At 42.3% G+C, this 21,135-nt stretch overlaps 1 protein-coding gene across 2 annotated transcripts in view; it reads right to left on the bottom strand.

The window, feature by feature from the left end:
* Positions 1–21,135, bottom strand: part of tspan9a (tetraspanin 9a) — a 152,047-nt gene that overhangs the window by 118,738 nt on the left and 12,174 nt on the right. Inside the window, exon 2 of one of the 2 annotated variants that reach the window (XM_087174019.1) lies at positions 14,184–14,240. The exons of the other annotated variant lie outside the window; for it this stretch is intronic. The gene's annotated coding sequence lies outside the window, so the exon portion shown is untranslated. The remainder of the gene's footprint in view (positions 1–14,183; positions 14,241–21,135) is intronic. 2 annotated transcript variants of the gene reach the window in all.

The following is a 21,135-nucleotide window of genomic DNA, read 5'->3' as shown; positions in this document are numbered from 1 at the left end:
TTTGTATGAGTATTGGCATTTTACAAAGAGGGTAATATGTGACCCTTGACATGTAACGTGTTGCGCTATGCGCCAAAGCCGACTCCGGAGGGTTTTAACAGGACAGGTCAGACATGTTAAGTCTGCCCTCTCAAAACAAACAAAAACGGTCCCATCTCCTGAACCCTCCGCAGGGACTACCACGAGTCTGCGAGTCTTCCCCTGCAAATGGGCGACTGGACTTGATGTGAATTCACAAAGCACCAGCGGGCTTCACTAAATAAGAGAATGTGGAGTAAGATTGCAGAGCAAAGACACATGGGAACAAACTCTTCCCGTCAGTGTTGTTTGTAGTAGTGTGTTTGTGCATTGGAGGGACAATTTCTGCCTGACAAATTGCAGAGGCACATGAACCATCGGCTCCCTGCCGTATGTTTTGTCTCAGTCAAGTGTCTCAAAAGATCCTGGCATTATTTAGGTTTGCAATTGATAAGGGAAGATATAAGATAGAGCTTGAGGAAGCTTGTTTTGGCAGGGACATTAATTCTGGAGCCACTACTGGTTGGTCCGATGGTACCCTTCAAAATTGGAAAATGGGGGGGGGGGTAATAATTGGACAAGACGGAGGGGAAGGAGATACAAGAGGATAAGAGGGGAAGTAACTGCAGTAAGCTTGGTAGATAGCTGGAGAGAAATTGGAGAGTACCACATGTGGAAGGTCAGGTGACGGAGAGCTACATCATTTGATGATGAGTGTTGAGCAGGCAGCCAGAAAGTGAGAGAGACATTCATCCACCCCTGCTGCTGCTGCTGCCCTTTGACTGAGGGAAATCCAATTCTTAGGCATGTCCACACATCATCACTAAAAACCTGTCTTGCATTTTCACTTTCTCGCTCTGCCCTCATCTTTTTACTATCCATTCGTAAGACGAGTCACAGGATAAGACAATTCCACAGAGATGACACATTTCAAACCCTCTTCCTTCACACTCCCGTCTCTTCTTATGTATCAGCGCACTGACAGACCCAGTGAAGAACAGAGATGTCTGGAGCCTCTCCCTCTTATGGCTAAATCACGTTGCGGGTGGAACAGGTCTTCTCCCGCAGCTTTGATCACCCCTCAAGAATCGACAGAATGACTGATAGGCCCAAGTCAGTCCTGCTGCCTATTCACCCCCCCCCCCCCCCCGCAAGAGGAGAGACAGAGAGAAAGCAGGCAGAGGAACAGATTATAGTGATGCAATGATAAATCCACAGCGATTCTGCGAGCACTTTCAGTTTCGGGATGTGGGAGTTTGGACAGACGGAGGTGGCTTGCAGCAGAGGATTTTTTAATGACACGCTTCACGGTGGCGTATTTAATGTGCCCCGCTAATTATGATATTGCCATGTTAGCCTTCTCCATGCCATTCCATGTAATGAGAGACAGTGGTGGAGAGACAAAGGATGTGTGCCGCAAACTCTATGCGAGTGTCATTCCAGTGTGTCGCTCAGCAAGGAGCAGTGAGATGAATTAGGCGCCTTGCCGTCTCCCTGGCACCTGGCCATTGTTTGTCCTTTAGGTGTCCTGGTGACTAAAAATGTCTCTCTGAGCTCCAGAGGGGCTCGGAGGGGGGGTTATCTACATACACTGTCCTGTGCAGTACTGGGACTATTACTAGCATTTGACTATTCTTTCACCAGATGTGCGCGTCTGTGTGCGTGTGGAAGTGTTTTTCTCATTGAAAAGGATTCAATGTCAAGCCAAGTGTCACCTTCATCATTCCGTCTTGTATCCTGCAAATTCTCCTAGGTGATGGTAAGAGAAGGTCTCGGGGGTAAAATACCTGTTGGAGCCATTAAAAAGAGGGAATAAAATGAATGTTAAGATGACATATGGAGACAAGAAATGCTCTCTAAGGTCTAGAGTTTGGCCATGAACAACCTATTAGAGGATCTCTTGAATGGCAATTCAGTAAAGAACCGAGTGTGTAAATCACAGTGTTACAACTATCCATTAAAATGCCATACAATAGTGGCCCCCAGATGTTAGGCAATTGTATTGAAAGGTACACACAGTTCAGTACATGTGTGCGTTTTGAGGGAGGACCTGACTGTATTTGTTGTGGGTGTCAGTAACGCAGTTATGGCATTCAGTGCGTGACAGAGACGAAAGAAGTGGCGGGTGTATGATGACAGAAGTTGCACACTGAATAAAGCCTGACTCCAAGTGTCAGGATGAGTCCCATCCCTCATCACTCACGGCCCACTTTCTCCACAAAGTGCCAGGTCTCTTCTTCCACACCTGAGCGCTTAGCTTTAATGCATATTAATTCACTGTCTGGCACTGACACACAAGGCAGAGATTGGGGGCCAAACTGTTAAAAATAAGACGGAGGTTTGCATGGAAAGCTTCCCGTCCTTGTGTAAAACAGGCTTAAGCTTAAGCAGATAATAACAACACATTTAAAATGCTGCCTGGGTTCCTTCCAGTTACAGCATTTTTGTGTTGTTGATCAGTCGCCCCTGTAATGGAACCAAGTTATTCGTCAAAAAAGCAAACAGAGGTTACACCAAGTCAAAACTGTTTGTGAAAGGCCAAAGCTTTTGTGAATAATCTTTCAGTCTAGTACTTGTTTGCTTGTCATTAACCTTTATGTTTCTCAGCTTGTAAACTAAGCTCACAAACTCCGCTAGGACATAAAAAGGTCAGTATCTCCTGTAGTTTTGTTTTGATCAACTTTGTGAATGCTATCAAAACATATGCCGGCCTTGCAGCCTTAACTTCCAGAGAGATAATGAACAGCCTTGTGCTGCATCTTAAGGACAGTCCTCAAAACCAATGATCCATTCCAATTAGGCCATCGCTGGCCACCCAGGAACTGACCACATACCGTGTGCGGCAAGGCAGTGGAGAGAGCCGGAGACGTCTAAAAAAAGAGTCAACCACACCTGTGGCTCAAGAGCTGTGTAGGCCACAACGGACAGTCTGGATGAGTCAGTCTAGACAATGAGTTATTAGGGGAATTAGCCAGTCTTATGGTGTGATGGAAGGGACAAAAGCAGAAACAAGGCAGCTGATGATGAGTTGTGCAATCGTGGCTTCTACGACAGCTTTTGCGACGGCCTCCCACTAGTTAGACTGATGACTCAGATCTGGATGGAAGCAACTGGGTCCACCAGTGTGGCACAAGATACAAGAACTCAAGTGTTATATTCCCACTGATGAGAACATATTCCAATAATCAACATGAAAATGACACTGCAGTTCTAAACTATTTCCAATTAGACGCTTCGTCACGTTTGAAGAGCAGGAGTTTCCATCTTAACAATATTATAATGATGATCTTGTGTTGCCATCTAAACACATTATGGACTTAGGAGCCGATTAGTCCTAATAGACACAGCAGACAGTCTGCACTCTGTTTAAAAATACATCTCACTGGTGATCAAACAAATGAGACACACTAAGAGCTTAAAATCACGGTTTAGAACTTCTGTTAATAACAAAAAATATGATGCATAAAAGATTCAACACTGAACTGCTTAGACCGATGTTCAGGAGCATTAGGGAAAAGGCTAAAAGCATCACTTTAACAAATAATGCCGCAAAAACTGGCTGGGCTGACAAGGCTAATGTAAAAGTGAATCAATGACATGATTTTTCTGCTCAAATGGAGACGAAATAATACTATGTTTACTATACTGCCTCTGTGTGATTTGCATGTCTGCTCTTAACAACATTTTACGCGATTGAAAACACTCGTTCAACACTTGCTTGATGTGTCAGTATGACTGATAATTCAGCGTTGAACACACCAAAGACACGCTCCTAAAGACGCAGACTGATTTTAATCACTATGCATCTGTCACTATAGTTGAACACCAGCACTGGTCTGTGGAAATAACACTTTAAGACGCATCTTCAGAACATCTGGAATGCATTATCTTCACTCAGTGCCTTGTTTATTTCTGACTAAATGTGTCAAACACTGAGGAAAGTAGAGATTACACTTATTTCTTGAGGGTCAAAACTTTTTTTGTTGTTGTTGTTGTTGTGGGTTATTAAAAGATCTGAATAATAAGAAAATATTTGAAAGATGTTCTGCATTTAATTGATCCTACCCTCTAAAGACAAATTTAAAACACAGCAGCACAACTGGTGAGCGAACATATTGTAGATTAGTGGTAACGCAACCCATCAAAAAAAGTGTTTCTTGTGGACTGGGGGGTTTAGTTTTGCCCATCCAGATACTTCAATCCACCTGTAATGAAGTGTTTGCATCATCTGTTCATCACAAAACTGGATTACAGGACATTACACAAGCAAATCAGTCATGGCTGTGTATTACAACAGAATGCAGGCGGAGTTCAGATTTACTTTCTACCTTTTATCTTAACCATTATTTCTCAAAGCCAAATCATGATCATTTAGTTGCCAGTATTTAAATGAATGAATGGGATTCCAAACAGCCAAGTCTGGCTATTGTTCAGTGCTGTCACAAATATTTGAAATTAAGATTCCGGCCAAGGAAGAAAATACTCAGCCCTGCCAAAAACTAATAAGAACTGAGGAAAGAGAAATAAAGCATGCTGTTGAAACTGCATTCACTCACACAACACACACAGTGTCTCTCATCTAAACCTCGAGCCATTTCAACGTCCGAATCCTTACCTCTCTGAGTGGGGAACATTTGGTTAACACTGAATTACTTTTTACGGCCTCAGTACTATCGGCTGTGAATGGCTAAATCGTTTGAGCCGTAGTTTGAGACAAACTGCACAGATGGCCAATCTTTGTTATTCAGCACTGCAGCCCTCATCTGAGATAATATAGCTATACCATAAACCCGCTATTATAAACAGCAAGCATCACATCCTGCCAATGGATAGTGAAAAAGAATACCATGGGGATGATTGACCACAAATGGAAATCTTATTAAGAGCATGAACACAAAGGTAACCGTCTCAAAGGACTCGATTAGTACCACGGTCAGATGTTCTATAGTTTGAGGAATCTTTTCTTTTTTTGGGGGGGGAGTAAATTGCTAGAAATGATACATGTTTGATTGTTAAACTGCCAGCTTTATGTGATAAGAGCTATCACTGAGGGAAATATTATCGCCTCCTCTGCTACTTGATCTTCAGCAAAGTAATTAAAGCTTAATCGTAAAGATAAATGATCATCAAAAAAAATACAAACTGGCGAGGAGAAAACCTCTCTGAGCTAATTATGGGCTTTTTGTTAATGTTTACTGCATCAGTGAGGTGCATGCTTTGACTTCTTTAAGGAGCTGAACAAAGTATGTTTTAACCTCCCTCAACAGATTTAAAAAAGAAAAAAAGAAATCTACTACAACACTTAAAGGTTCCATATTTGACAATTTTCCAATGTTTTGTTTGAAGGTTTGATATACAGAAGAAGATATATTTGTGGTTTTAAGTAACAAAAACAATCTCAGTGTAGTTTTACATCTCTTCTCTCAGGCCTCTCTCTGGAGCACCGGCAAAAACTGGTCAGTGAGCCAATCAGAAGAGAGTGAGAAGGCTCTGAGCCTCCCTTCTGATTGTTTGACTGTTTTCTAAAACAAAAAAAATATAGCGGATTTCAGGTAAACACTCACAGAAACCAAATCCTCAAAGGTTGGATGGTGGGTCAAGGTGGGCCATGCTTGGCATGTGACATCACAAAGTTACAGAAGTCCTGACAGCTCGTTTTAAGGTTCAGTTTCTGAGTATGGGCTGTGTGCATTTCTCTGTGGACTGAGCGCTTTGATGCTTTCACAGTATTAATATAGAACCTAGACCTGCTTTATAATCAAAAAACACATGGAAATCTCACATTATACAACATGGGACCTTTAAATTGGGTGACAACAGGCATTTATTTTGGCATGCCACTCCTTAGCAATGTTTTATTGTAGAAACCTTATCACATTCATATCAAATCTATCAAAATCACTTACAGCATTTGAGAGAGCATTAAAAATCAACTGTCCACACACTGAATGGTTCTGTACAGAGACGAGTGCACAACATATGTGCATGAACTTGGACACAAGCACTCCAAAGTCATGTCCTCTGTTGATACTGATATTGCTTAAGGTGGTATTAACAAGGGTAAAGTTGTTCTTGCTGCATGTTTGGTAGCAAAAAAAAATTGCTTCATTGTAACGTAACTGCCTGAATGACTGGCATCAGAGGAACATCTGTAAATCTATCATGTAAAATCTATTCTATCATAGAACATTAGTTTATGACACGCACTATTGCTTTTGAAACCCAATAGCTGCACAAGCCAACAGATGCTACCCTAACAGAGCCTGCAAATAAATTGTGGCTGACTTATCTCCCACCCTACCCCCCACTGCCATCACATTGCAATGTGATACATCTCACCATTTGGCCATTAAGCCTGCTAAGGTATGGAAAGGAGGTGATTCATATTGTGACTGCAGCAGTGCCCTCCATGACTCTTTCAGAAGGGTAAAGCGGACCAGAGGGGGGGTAGCCAGAGAAGGCCCCAGAGCTGCGAACATCCCCCCCCACAAGCCCTGCAGAACTGACTGCCTGCCTGCCTGCCTGCTTGCCTGCCTGCGGCTGTGGCTAAATTTAATCCCTCCTCCACAAGCATCCCGGCACATCACGTTGGGATTCTATTACTCTCCTGCGTCCCAGCATACAGAGAGTCATGTGAAAGCCGGCCACAAGCCTCCACGGCTGGCAGTGCCCTTCCTGCCCCTGCATTCAACATTCAGTCCAGTTAATGCCATTCGTCTCTACCCAGCTGCCCAATCGCTCTCTCGCACTTTCTCTTGTCTCTTCATCTATACTCTTCCTCGCTCATTCTCGCCCCTTGTATGGCTGTATCTCAACCCCCCACCCCCACCCCTACCTTCTCAACCTCGTTCCCCTCCAATTACAGCTCCGCTCATCCTGAGAGCAGGGGTGAGCGTCGGACGAGCTTAGGTCGGAGACTGATGGTGGGTAACGGAGAAGGGGGAATGAACGGCAGCCAAATAGGGATCAATAAGGCGACGGAGCTGAAGGATGGCTCCTGTTATGGGCAGAGAGGTGGAGGAGGATTGGGGTGAGGAAATGCCACTGCAACCACATCAGGTCAAATCACATGTTTGATATCCCAGTACGTCTCCTCCATCGGTGGAGTGCTGTCAGCAGCGTGACACGAGGCTAGAATATACACTTCAGTGATGGTTCAGAGGCATAAGGATAAAGTGCAACGCTCTGCTGAAAAAAAACACTAACCAAGTGGCAGGCTGACATCACAGGGCTGATCCAGCACGCAGATCATCAGCTCTCACTTGGCCATGTATGAGAGTGTTAGCCGTTGAGCCTGAAATAGACTGACATGCGTCAATGAGGGCAATGGAGTCATTAGCTATTCCCTCTGAACAGCCAACTCACTCTGACTGAGCAATACACTGGGGTAAGCACAGATTTCTGAAGCCAGTTTATGCAAATTGCATAAACAGGTTGAACACATCCCAGGTTGAAATGCAAAGGAAGGGACAGATAAGGAAACAGAGCAAGCGGAGAGAGAAAGAGAGAGAAAGCGATTTCGCTGGAAGCAGAAAACAACCAAAGCTTTGCACCATGCAGTCATTCTGCAGACATGACCATAAAGCATGCTGCAAACTCCCCTCCTACCCATCCAGAGGGTACACGACATCTTCCCTCTCTCATGTGCGCACATCAGGGTCACACTGACCTCTAGTGGTGTCAACAGGAACACAGGGCTCATGACAGCAGGCCATGAAAGAGAGATAATTTGTTCTTGAAGTAATTTCATCAGAAAATTGATTTTAAGTCAGTGACACTGGTCTAGTGCCTCTCAGGTGATATGGATAAATGGCCGCTGGGAACGTCTTGTTTCAACACCATGTCAACTGCAGTCTCAGCCTCCCTGCTTTCCAATTATCCACTGGTGAACAATACCTCTTTCTCTCTTCCTCTCCCTCGCTCTCTCCACCCCTCCCAGTCTCCCTCTTTTTTTTTTTCTTCCCCTCCCCCACTTCATCTCTCCCCTAAGATACCTTTAGAAATTGTCTATTTGAACACTATTGATTTTGTGGGTTACACCTACCACAAAACCCTGACAGGACTTCGAGCCACTCAATTCAGTGGGGAGGATCAAAGTGTAACCTCTTCTTGGTGTTGTTTTAATGAAGTTGGAGGTTTGGTGCTGAGTGCATTACGAGATATTTTTAAACAACAACTTCAGAGCCTCGAGGGTTGGATAGCATCTGAAAATCGAATTTCTTCAGAGATGCTGCTCATGACGCAAGAGTTTCTTTATTTAACTCTGTAAACTGCCTTCCCTTTTTTTCCAATTATGTCTGTATGTTTGTGCTGTGCTTTTATAATGAGAGGCAATGATGGATGTTTAAAAAATCTATATAGTCATCATGTAAATGAGGTACTTGCCACCAAAAGCAGTGCCACAGAAATAATAGGCCATTAGTTATGCTGGAAAAATCCATACATGCTCTGTATTTCTCAAGATTCACTAGATGGCGCCAACTGCAAAGAAACACAATCAGTGCTCTTGTTCCTTCAACATCAGGTTTGCTATAATATGGCCAAATATTCCAAGCCCAATCATCACATGTATTCTCATATCTCCACCTTGAGCACTTAGAGGTTATTTCTCTCCTCTCTGCAGACCTGTGATTATTAGAAAGGTCTGTCAACCACATATTAACATTGGCCCATTTAAATTGTCCTGTGACTGGTACAAATCAACATGGCCACAGCAGAATCTGTGCATATATATATATATATATATATATATATATATATGGGTTGTCATCGTTCCACGGTTGAGGGGCCGTCTCCTCCACTCAGCTTGCAGCACTATTAATGTCAAGTCTACCAGAAAACTAGGGCATAATTACATTAGCATGGCTGTGCTGATGGCAAAGTTATAGTAATATTGCCGGATGATTCGGAGCAGTAACTTCTTCGCTAAGAGGCTGCATGATTATGAATGTCTCTGATTAGAAGGAGTTGCCTCCTCAGGATCCATGTGTAATTCAAGTAAGACTGTTATTTATATGGTTGTTTCCTTGTTTGTTTGGGTAGAATCTTGTAACAACATGCAGCATAGTTAGGGCCAGATTGGATTATAAGCTTTCTGTTGTACCCCGTCTCCGATGCCATTTTCAGTTAAGCTTGTGTCACTGGTACTAACCGGTCAGGAGAGCAGGATTCAACACGGACTGCTTTGTCAACAATCTATGGCTTTTCTGCTGCTATAGACCGGTTAAGCAGAGTCTTAAACATGAATGGGTTTAATCACAATTTGAGACACTCACAGAACTACACAGCAGAGCCATTAGGTCATGGTTAGCAAAGCTCCCAATATTAGCATTTACAGGCAGTGTGCAGGAGGCCTGGTGACACAGTCAGCGTGAACATTAATCCTCGCTCTCTCTCTCTCTCTCTCTCTCTCTACCGCAGTGAGATAGAGAACAACGGGAGACAGAGAGCAGAAGAGAAATACTCGTAGGTATTGTTAAGAGCTCTCCACAAGCCACTAAAACGTTACTCATCAGTGACTCTGGGGCTTTCGTATGCTGTTCAGGTCCTCGCAGGGGGCCGAGCCTAAATGTTGAACAACCACAGCTGGCACACAAGCTGTCAGAGGAAGTCTCCAGAGGCCGAGTTTGGAAGAGGCATCACTAAAGTTTATCACTGGCCAACGATAAACTTTAATAGAAAGTTTAGTCAATTTAAACGCATCCGCTTTATTTTATTTCATTCATTTTATATATGCTTTAGTCTTTTATCGCTCGTCCTTCAGGACGTTAATCTTCCCCTAAATGCTTTTTGAAACACATAACTGTAAACACTCTTTCCAATTGGAGTCAAATCTGCAGAGGGCACTTCAAGAACAAACTGTTTCTGTTGCAGAGGAAGCGAGAGATAATCAGTCACTTGATAAAAACCAAAATTAGCCGGAGCAGTTGAGGGAGATTATTACCTGCTCATCTGTGTCCATTGTGAGAGCTCATTAGGCATGCTTGAAGAAATGGAATTATAACTTACGTACATTATATCATCATCTAAAGTTGCCAACAGTGCAAAGAAATACTGGTTTGATCCAGTTTGATGTTTCTGAATCAACCAACATCAGCAAACTTTGATATGTACTTTATGTTCCATATAATTTTAGCGGAATGTAGGACAAGTGAGCTATTTAACACAAACTGATGTTTGCTTTTCTTGATGTATGTAAGGAAAATGGAGAACTTTACCAAAAACAAAGTGACATAAGCACATTTTAAAGAACTATACACAGTGAAATAAAAAAGTCAATGTCCAATTTCATCAGAATAAAGATACACTCTTCAATTCAAGGTCAACTTGTTCAACCTCTATGAGCTTCTACAGGCTAAAAATATTCTTGTCAGTAGGTCACTTAAGATAAATTACCTTTGACAAGCAATTTAAAATCAAAGGAACACCCGACATTGAGCCATGACAGATCCAAACATGCATCACTTAACTCCACAGACTCTCAAAGATCAAATTGAAATGTTATCTCATGAACCGGCTTTGTGCTATCGTATCTAGACGTATCTTTGTCAGCAGTCAACAACGTCGTTTATAGTCTGATTAAAGGCCAGGATCCTCTTTGAACCCGTCTGACCCCGCCAAAGCAAAGAGTGTTGTGTTGTGGATGCCAACACAGCCATCAAACACGGAGGCTGGGGAGCCGTGCTGTGAAGCGCAGTGAAGCAGAGCCTTGATGTATTTACAGAAGGAACATAACCGGGGCTGTGAAATAGAGTGCCCTTTTTCCCTCTCCTTCAACCTCCGCTTCCTTCATCCTCCTCTTCTCCCACACCCTCTCTCCACACTCAGGGTTTACTGTGTACTGAGTGGCATTGCCTGAAAGCCCTCAACAATCATCATCTCAGCTCAACCTGTTACTCCTCAAACTAAAAAGACAGAGGACGCCCTTAGCAATGTCACTGACTGAAAAGACTGAATTCAGCTTGGGTCAGAATAAAAAATAACCTGTACCATAACATGAATAATTCAGCAAAAAAAACAAAAACAAAACAACTTTCCTTTGTGCTCCTGATTAAAACGACCAGAAGGCAGCATTTTGAACTTTCACACAGCTACAGTGGCCTTTGGAGGACAATTTAACACGGCAGCTGCTTTATCTCTGTTTTAACCAGTGCCAGCTGTACTTTCTCACTTTCAGCTGTCTGAAGTCTTTAGCCATAATTTGGTGTGCTAGCTTAAGAGCTAGTTTATCAACTTCTGCTGCGATGTGAGGCCGCAGAAGAAATGAAAAACTGAAGCTGACAAAGTACAGATGCAGCGGAGAGGAGGATGGATGCTGAGCTTCAGCGATGAAAGTAAAGCAGCATGTGAGGATGTACAGCTGATCCTGACAAGCTGTGCACCATATATATTATATATATATATATATATATATATATATACACACACACACACACACAGGGAAGCTCCGATCAATCAGGCACTGGCTAGTATCATCATATATTCTTTACATATAATTCAATCATCTATTTCGAATGGATTCCAATCAGAGAAAGCTCACAATTCAATCCTCATTTAACCTGTGCTGTCACCTCTCAGCTCTGTGCAGCATCTGTTGGAAGTCTCACTTACAAATGACACAAAATGAAACGCGAGCTGAAAGCAAAGCGGAGGCACAGACAGTGTGATGCACCTGTGTAAACGAATGTAAATTACATCACTGAAGATGTTCACCAAGTATAGTCTCAGCGATGCACTGCATTGGGAGAACAAGATTAAAAAAAAGGATTTCCCTTATTACAGCAAATGAGAGAGCGAGCCAATTTAAAACAGCAGTGTGATGGAATGCAGCTTGAATGTAAAAATACGGCTTCACTCTTGTCCTTGTTGGACCCTCTACAAGAAAGAAAACGGTGAGCGGAATTTAAAAAGCAAAGCGAATAAGCATCACAAAAAAGAAAAAGAAAAAGAGCTTCTCCTGAAGCCGAGTAACTAGCCTGCCTCACAGGGATTTATAGTGACAACCTTGGGCTATTAATTTCCTCCTTTTCCCTCCAGAAAAAGCCTGTTCAGACCAACCAGTCTCCATGGACCATGGATCACTTTCTTTAGTATTCTGAGCTAATTTAGAGCCCAGATGTTGCTGCCCTTGAATTAAAATAGAAAAGAGCAACGTTCTACAGTTGCATCTGTCTATGAAGATTTTCTCTGCAGTCTGGATGGATGATATGTCTCCCTCAGAAACAGTTTAAAACTGTACAACACTTCTGCAACTACACCTCCACACATTTTGACATTGGTAGATGTCATACGACTGAGTGCAGAGCCGACAGCGCCTGCCAGAGGTCGCTGCCACACTGCACAGTCCGCAATCGTCACTGACCGACTACAGCCGCAGACGCTGAGCCCGAGTATAATCAAAGCGTTTGACCCGAGCTCGGGACGTTTAAGGAACACAGAGTTTTTAGAGCAAAGGATCCTTAGAGGCTTCGCTGCTGCTTAGTGCTGCCAGAGCGCTTCGTCCCGAACACTGTGAGACAGAGTGAAAAGCAGCAGCCTGCTTTCACACCCTGTGCTGGCTGGCACCTGGTGGTGCCCGTTTTACATGGATAGTCATGATCCAGAGTGCTTCCTGATTCATGTTAGCACACCTCATTCAGCCTGGGGATCGCAGCATGAAAGAGGTCAGAAGCTTATGTCGTTACCCTGCTTTAGCCTTCGTATAATATGCACTGGGTAACCAAAAAAAAAAAAAGGAAGCTCCGGTACTGTGATGCTATGCAACAGCACTGCAATAAATTCTACTTCAAACTGAAATGTTGAGTACCTGCTGAGATGACAACTTTAGTCCTTTGTAAGTGGAGTTGTTGGATTGAAATGTATTATACTGAGGTATTTCTTTAGGTGTTATGGATCAGATGTGTCAAAGTGTTACCCAGCCTAACCAATGTTTGCTACACTCAATGGTGTCTTTATTATTTGCCATAAGCCACCATGACATGTCGTATGCGTTTTTTTAACCAGAGGCTGGCTCAGCTTAAGTTAAAGGCCAGATCTCCTGTGTTATGTCTCGCTGTATTACTGATGTGTGCTTCCAAACATACTCAGGTATGTGTCTCTCTCTCTCTCTCTCTGCAAGCACTATACAGCTCAGAGCTGGAAGGCGCTGATCAAACAGAACCGGCCAGCCTTTTAATATGAGGTAAGTGCACCGCATATAAAACATTCAGATACAAGCAGCCTAACAGTGGTCTGCTATTCAACCAGCTGTCTTTCAGAAAGAAAACAGACAGTACATGCAATATTATCTTTGCACACTTTCACACAAGCAACACTCACGCCACAAACTCTGATGCATGCTGAAATATTAGCAAGGCAGAGCCACTGCTGTTGTGTTACAGTGGAAACAGCAAAATCCTGTGGAGTAAGCACTTGGTAAAATACGTTTTCAGGAGTGACTGAAAATTCTTTCTCAATGTAACTTCAACAGTGCTTACAGAGAAATGGCTCTGTCATATGCATACTTAAAACTTAAACAAATGAGTGCTAACACTCACTACTCTTGCTGACACTGAGTGACCCTATGACCACATACTGTAAGAAGACTTCTGGCTGCTTTTCCATGTGTGTCTGCAGCCCTTATAGTCCGACATAATTTATTCCTATAACCAATTACTGGGGCAGGCAGTACTGGAGGTCACGCAGGTTATGTGACTGAAATTGAAATTTAAGGCGTAAGGATTGTGTAGGAGTGTGTGTGTGAGAGTGTGTGTATGTGTAAGGGGCTATTTCCTGCAGTCATCCACTCCAATGTTTGGAGGTAGGCCGGCAGGAAGTACACCCATACCAGAGCAGCAAGTCAGTTCTGAACAATTTGTAATTTAGTCCCAGGAGCATGTTTCCTGGACGTCTATTGTCTTTTCTGTTCGAACACCCCAGAGCAAACTGGGAAAACGCCCACCACGACACACTACAGGGGAACAAAGCTGTGTGGCTTATTCCTTAATACGTCTTCATTTCCTGAATTCCATGATGTCATCCATTCTTGATTCTCCAAACCTTGCGTTACACTGAGTGGCCCAAAGGAAATGGTTCACTTGACAGAAGCCTTTTCGAAAACAAACAATTACTTGCAGTTTGATAGGGTATAAAACAAAGTGGGGCTGGAACGTGGCACAATTTCTCACCGGCTCAGATGTGGTCGCAAAGGGAGGCAGTGGGCTCTCTGGCTCGCCTGTGACAGCCTGTCAAACAAGAGGAAGAAAAACAGCGACTGAGAAAGAGATCGTCTGCTAATTGGGAAACAAAAGAACACTAATGGCACAGCATGCAGCTAAAAAGCCGGCTGTTAAAAGCTAGATGTTTGGAGAAATGGGCGAGCTAAGTGACAGTTCTATACGGTTATGTGAGCTTGTGAACAACAGAGCGGCACAGCGGTGGATGCTTTTCAACACCTCGGCAGCAACAACACCGACACGACTTCCATTCACATGAAAAAGACGTCTTTGAAACACAATGCCACACCAAGACATGGAAAAGGACATATGGCTCCTTCCTTGTGAGGCAGGGTCATTACTACTGACCACACATTTAGCTTCTGGACAAATCTTTGCCATTGGAGATGATGACAGCATAAACTGAGCAGACAGGAAAATTATAGCTCACGTCATAGCGCTGCCCAATGATGCTATTTCTGACCACTATGGATCTGAGTAACTGTCATAAGATCAAATAGTCCTACTGCCTGATAATCATAGTTTCAGGCATAGACAACTATTTTAAGCATGCTTACGTGTAAATCACAGTGCGTTTCATACATTAGGTGGCCCACAATGAGCACGGCAGGATGCTGTGTTCATCGTGTGTCTACGTGGAAACTGCAGGTTGACGGCACAGACGACACCCATGAGCACACACTAAACCACAGATTACGGGGGCCACTGTCTGCTGTGACAGACTCTGAACCAGACAGCCACTCAGTCTGCTTTCTTGTGGAACTCGCTTGATGTAAAAAAAAAAAAAAAAACAAACAAAAAAAAACAGAACCAGTGGCCTCCAAAGCTGCCGAGAGGGTCTGCAACCTGCTCGCCACAAAGCCAAGGCAGATGCTCCACTTAACATTTAACTGTCTGGGTCTGCTGGAAGATGGACGACTGGAAAGAATCAGTGGAGGACAAAAAATAAAATGAATGGGAAGGAGAAGGGTAGCAGGAGGGGACGCACAGGATGAAAAGAGGCAGGGGAAAAAATGAAACAAGGAGCAAATGCTAGCTGGAGACATGGCATTTATATACTCAGTTTTGCCGTCGCTTTAGCCAAACGCAAAGTCAACAACTCATTCATTTTCATTTTCTGTTGTGGTTTCAAAACTATAAGCTCGTGGTGTAGAAGTAATAAGGGCAGGAACTGACATTTCCCTTCTACATTTCCCATCTTCCATGTGTGATAAAAAAAAAAGAAAAAAAGAAAAAAAATGTTTTCTTTTCCTCAAAGAACTAAGAGTACACTCCGCTGCTTTTGTTTCTGGAGCCAGCACTTAGCAGACCTCGGTGAACAGCATCTAATCTAGATTCTGTGAGCTGATTCATTAAGGGGCTGTGGGACAGAAATTGATCTCAAAAAAACTCAATTACTGCTCAACGTGGCTCTACGATACACAGCACCGCGCTGATATTTTCTCTTTTAAAAGTCACTCTGGTTGGTGAATCAATGCACAATCTCGGATATCTGACACTGGGGACCAATTCAGAATAAAAAAATATTAAAAGGAAAACACGTCTGAAGTCAAACATCTGAAACAGCCACTTCAGATGACAAGAAAAACCTGCCCTGAGGCTGTGTACTGTAAGTGTTCACTTGGCATCCATATCGAACTGTGTGATGTGTTAGGAACGACCCTGACAGTTTATCTGCCGAGCAGCAGCACATCTCGACTCAAGGTTCACCGTGACTCTTGCTATAATTACACCGTCTGCAAATCACACGTCAGATCTGCCTGGATATCAAAGCCTAACTTTCGGTTACGCTTTTACTAATTATTGCTGATATTTCAAGATTAGACATGAGAGTCTAACATGGAGACGCTTGTGATTTTCTAATACTAACAGCACTCTGAAAGTCAGACCCCTGATGTCTCAGTGTAGATGGCTGCAGTACGTCCGCTGGCTTTCCCCCCTGAGACTGTAGCTACTTGTGATAAAGGCAAAAGCGTGAGAAGCTCCTTCAGTATATTCTTAGTGCTGGCTCTCCATTCTTGCCTCCCTGCTCTCCCTTGTCTACATCCCAGGGGACTGCATCTTTTTTAGGCTGTGCCCATCAATCTTTTATTTTTCAATTTCCCGGTGACACTGGAATCTGACAGCGCGGGTTCACACCTGGGCTACATAAAGAACTGGGAAGAGTAGGAAGCTGAATATCATATTTTTGTCTGTGAAGTGTTTCAATCCATCTACGACAAACTTTACAACTTCACAATAAGATCAGATGAATTAGTGCTGTGTAGGTTTATTATCAAACCTTTGTACTGTAGATCACAGTGTAAAATTTTTCATTTACTCAGTTAAATTATTTGGTAGACATACGCACTAGAGCTAAAACGTTGAGATCTAAATTGTTTGGTCAGTTGACAGAAAAATAATCAGCAACTATTTTGATAATCTATTAATCGTTGAAGTCATTTCTCACGCTAAAAACACCAAACTATTTCTGATTCCAGCTTCTCTAATGTAAAGATTTGCTGCTTTTCTTTGACTTACTTGATATTAAATTGAAAATCTTTGGACTGTTGGTTTGACAATCTGACATCTGATAATGTCACAGTAGGCTTTAGGAAGTTGTGATGGGCAGTTTATACCATTTTTTTTAAATATATTTTATAGATTTAACTATTAACTAAGAAAATAATTGATAATAAAAATGTAAATGTAAAAGGACTGAACCGAATTTGTTACTTGCAGCCTGAACATATTCTGCACATTGATCAGTCAAATAGTGAAAGTGTGATAGCAACAGGAAGAAAGTAACCACAGAAAATATAGTGGTATCTCCCTTTAACCATGATTCTCTTTCCTCCATTCAGCTGGATACAATATGGAAATCTGGTCTAGGCCTTTCATTGTGTAATGTGGTCTTGTGGTCACAACAGATTCACTGCTTGCCTGACTTTCTCCCCCGCTCATCTACTGTTCTGTAGCCACTGTGTTTGTATTCTTCCCCCATCTACAAAACTATCTGCATCAGTCCCTGTGAGCACCACCAGCCTGCCTGCACATCTGAGGTTACTGTGAATGAAATTTTACCCTGAGAAAGTACTGCAGTGCGGCCAGCTTGAGCCAGACAGCCCTCCAGCCTCAGGAAGAGTCCAAACAGGAAGACTGAATCAGGGGAGATAAAACTCTATTTATACTCTCCCAGACAGGCATCCTGATCAGACCGCAACATGATGAACGACAGGTACGGGGCAAATGATGTTATGCACAGCAGCCATGAATTTGAAACGTCACAGTCACACAGCTACATTTCTCGTTTGAGTTTTCACTCTCAACAGTATGAGTCGCAGAGTGTGTGTTGCTATAAGATGGAGAGCTACAAAGGAAGCACAAAACATTGATTTACATTCAAGCAGCGGTTACGGCTTTTTTCAAGTAGCCAGGCGTTCTATTTTAATGACACACAGTCAACGCCAAGAGAGGGGGCTTGGACACACACGCAGCTTTGGATGAACACCAACACAAATGTGGTGGTGATCAATCAATGAGAGCATTTGGCAGCTATAAGTACTCACACGAGCGGCATACGACTTAGATCAATTCCTGGAAATTTTCTTTCCATAAATAATTGATCATGATGCCGAGAGTGCAACTACAGAAATACAATAACTAAACTTAGAAACTGCACTTGCCTCTGTACATATGGCCCTTTGGATCACATGCTGCTGCGGCTTTACTTTACACACTGAGCTTGTCTAATACGGCCATGTGTGTGTGAGGGAAAAGAAAAGAAAAAACACAAGACGGGGTCACAGCAGGTCAGAAGGGTGAACAGGAAATACCTAATTGATGCCCGAAGCCATTGAGTTGTCAGCCTGACGGGACATGACCTGATTGGTCCATCAAACTCCTCACTGTAAAAAGCCTCTGCTTTACTGGTGCGTCACTCAACATTTCATTTGCTTTCTGTGAACAATGTTTCTATCTAGACCTCCAGGATCTGACTGAACCAAAATATTCCCACACTGCTGACCTGAATATGTCGGGGGGCGTCTGCAATCTCAGGGTTATTATCCATCATGAGCCAATAACACCAACTGAACTTTTACTGCAGGCGTGGTAACTTGATCATGACGTGACCAAAATGGTCACATGACAGATGCAGTTGGAAGACAATAAAATAGGTGTTATGTGTAATGTTTACAAAATGTTTGCCACAACTTTAAACTGACTGTTTTACAGTGTTAACTGTGAAGTGAAAAAGGTTGTTTTGTTACATTGGTAACATAATGAGAGCTCAACAGGCTGCACCAATCATACCCCTATTACTTACACACACACACACACACACATACACACAAACACACAAAAACACACAAAAACACACACAAACACACACATACAAAATGTCAAACAGCTGTTACTGATCACACACCTTCCCACCCGGGGGATCTTTTGTCCTTGGCAGTCCTACTTTAGGTGTGTTTTGGCCTGTACTCGACTCAGTCTTCAAGCAACCATGACAAATTATACCTTGTTTGGAAGCTCTAAGTCTCCTGATTCCATCTGTGCAAAACGCTTCACCATCCCCATAACACTGCAACAGTTGTTGACGCAGCATTGGTTCAGACTTGTGGCTAAGGCTGTAAATTGGTTTCTATACATGCCTTATATTATCTTTTTATGCTAAAATAAAAGAAAAAATAAAGAAAAAAGGCAAGGCAAAACAAACTAACAGAAAAGGTGCATTTCTACCATGTCTGCGCTTCTGTAACTTCGGTTAGGGTCTCATTCTGACTATTTGGTCGTAAAATTTAAAGAGTTAACTTTCAAAGGAGACCAGGGTTTCAACTCAAATCAAAACAATTGAAGAACAACAACATTTTTATTTTAGGCACTTTATTTTTGGGCTCTCCTTCAAAAGTGGGTGTGTCTATAAAAAGGCTTTAACCTCCTAAGACCCGAGCTCTATTCTTTGCTATATAGGCTGATTGGGACCTTAGAAAAATGATGTCCACATATGAGGACATTAGTTTTAAATTTCAATTACTGAGTGGCAGTATAATATCCTCATATGTGGTCATCAGGCCCTTGTTGAGAAAAAGTTAGTATTGTGGTCTAGAGAACCCAAAATGTGAGGTCCACATATGTGGACGCCAGGTCCTAGGAGGTTAAGCACTTAGAGCACTGGCTGGTCTACACATCTACACAGTATCATACCATCAGTTTCTGGGCTGTTATTTAGAGACTGTGTGAAAACGGGACAGAATGACAAGAATGTTTGGTAGTTGTTTACACTGTATTAAATATGTTTCGAAAAAAAAAAAGACTGATGACTTCTTTGTAGCTTTGATCTGGAATTAGTTTGCAAAAGGAGTGTAATTAATATTGACATGAGATGGGATGAAATCTATTAACAAATCATCAGCTGTTAAACCATAAGAAGAAAATAAAACGTGATTGATACAATATCATACAATTGAGAGTGTTGTCGAGTGAGTGTTGCTTCTCCCTCCATCCATCTCATTGCCAGAGCTTGAAGCTGTAGCATCTTTGTTAATATGAGCTTTTTATTAGCTGCATTAATGTTAATGGGAACAAAATTTAATGAGTCAACAACCTCATGACTCAACAACTTGGAAGTTTGTCTTCAGATTCGTTTAAAACAATCACAACTCTGTGATTAAAGGGTTGATGATGATTATTAACAGCTTTTCAAACTTGCAACACAAGCACTAATGGAATAATTTAGAGTCCATATCTAATGTGTAATGGAAATTTTCCGTAACTGCCCTGTGTTACAATGTGGATGACTTCAGTATTATGCTCACTTGTATAATGCTCAATAACAGCTCAATAATAGCTGCACAAAAAGTGAATTATATTGCAAAACATTGTTGGTGTGCCTATTCTTTTTCATTATGAAAGTGCTTACCATAAAAAACTCAAATAACCAAATCTGAAGCAGAAATGAGCGCTAATGAGAAGAACATGTTCGGATAAAATGATATGGCAAATAAAAAACACACAAATCCAAAATTTCTTCTAGAAAAGCAGTTCATAAACAAAAGCTGCCAGTTCTTTGTTACAGAAAAAAAAAAAGTGTGAAAGTTAGAAATTAAGAAAATTGCTGAGTCACACATAAATATAATAATGCATGACAGACAGAATAACATATGTAACTATGAACGCACTGAGAATATGAAGCAGCCAAATCCCATTAGATGCATAGTAAACAGTGAGCCTAGGCAGTAAGATGGGAACATGTATGCACATAGTGATCAGAATTACTATTGATGTCACAGGGCATTAACATTTACAGAGTCAGGAGCAGCCAAGTCTTGAGTCAAGTCCTCCTTAGGGTATTATTACAGCATAGTGATTACCCTGGACGGACAGGCGTAGTTGTTGAAAAGTTCTCACTCATAAGCCTGTGGGTCAGTATTATGCCCAAACCACAGTCTTCAGTCAGGGCTGTGACGATAACAGCAGCCTGACTCTACCACAAACCCAAACATCAGATCAAACCTCAGTCAGCAGTGGAAACTGATAGGGGTGCTATTGTGCAAAACCTCACAGCAGTGCATCTTCTATGACACCAGTTATGTTCTTTGATTGTATGAGTTATCACAGCTCCATTGTGAAATAGAGGCTAGTGAAAACATCTGTAAACATCACTTCTAAGAACAGCACTCCCACTGTGAATTTCTCGTGAGAAACATTTCTCCCGTTGAACCACTCAAAATGCTTCACCAAAGCTGGACTTGCCTCCAAACACCAAGAGCGAATTGTATGAGCTTCTTGCTTGGGAAAGATCAGTGAGTACTCTGTGCGTAATTACCATGGAAACTCTATGAGACGTGGAGAGAAATATTAAGAGGAGACTCTCATGTGTGACAGCTGACTTGTAATAGAAGCATAAATTCTGCAC

The sequence above is a fragment of the Seriola lalandi genome, unplaced genomic scaffold, assembly GCF_002814215.2.
Source record: "Seriola lalandi dorsalis isolate HSWRI2012SDOR001 ecotype SW California unplaced genomic scaffold, Sedor1 jcf7180002054302, whole genome shotgun sequence".
In the NCBI taxonomy this organism is placed as follows: domain Eukaryota; kingdom Metazoa; phylum Chordata; class Actinopteri; order Carangiformes; family Carangidae; genus Seriola; species Seriola lalandi.
Note: the sequence above shows the minus strand (reverse complement) of the source record. Positions and strands in the feature narration are given on the sequence as shown.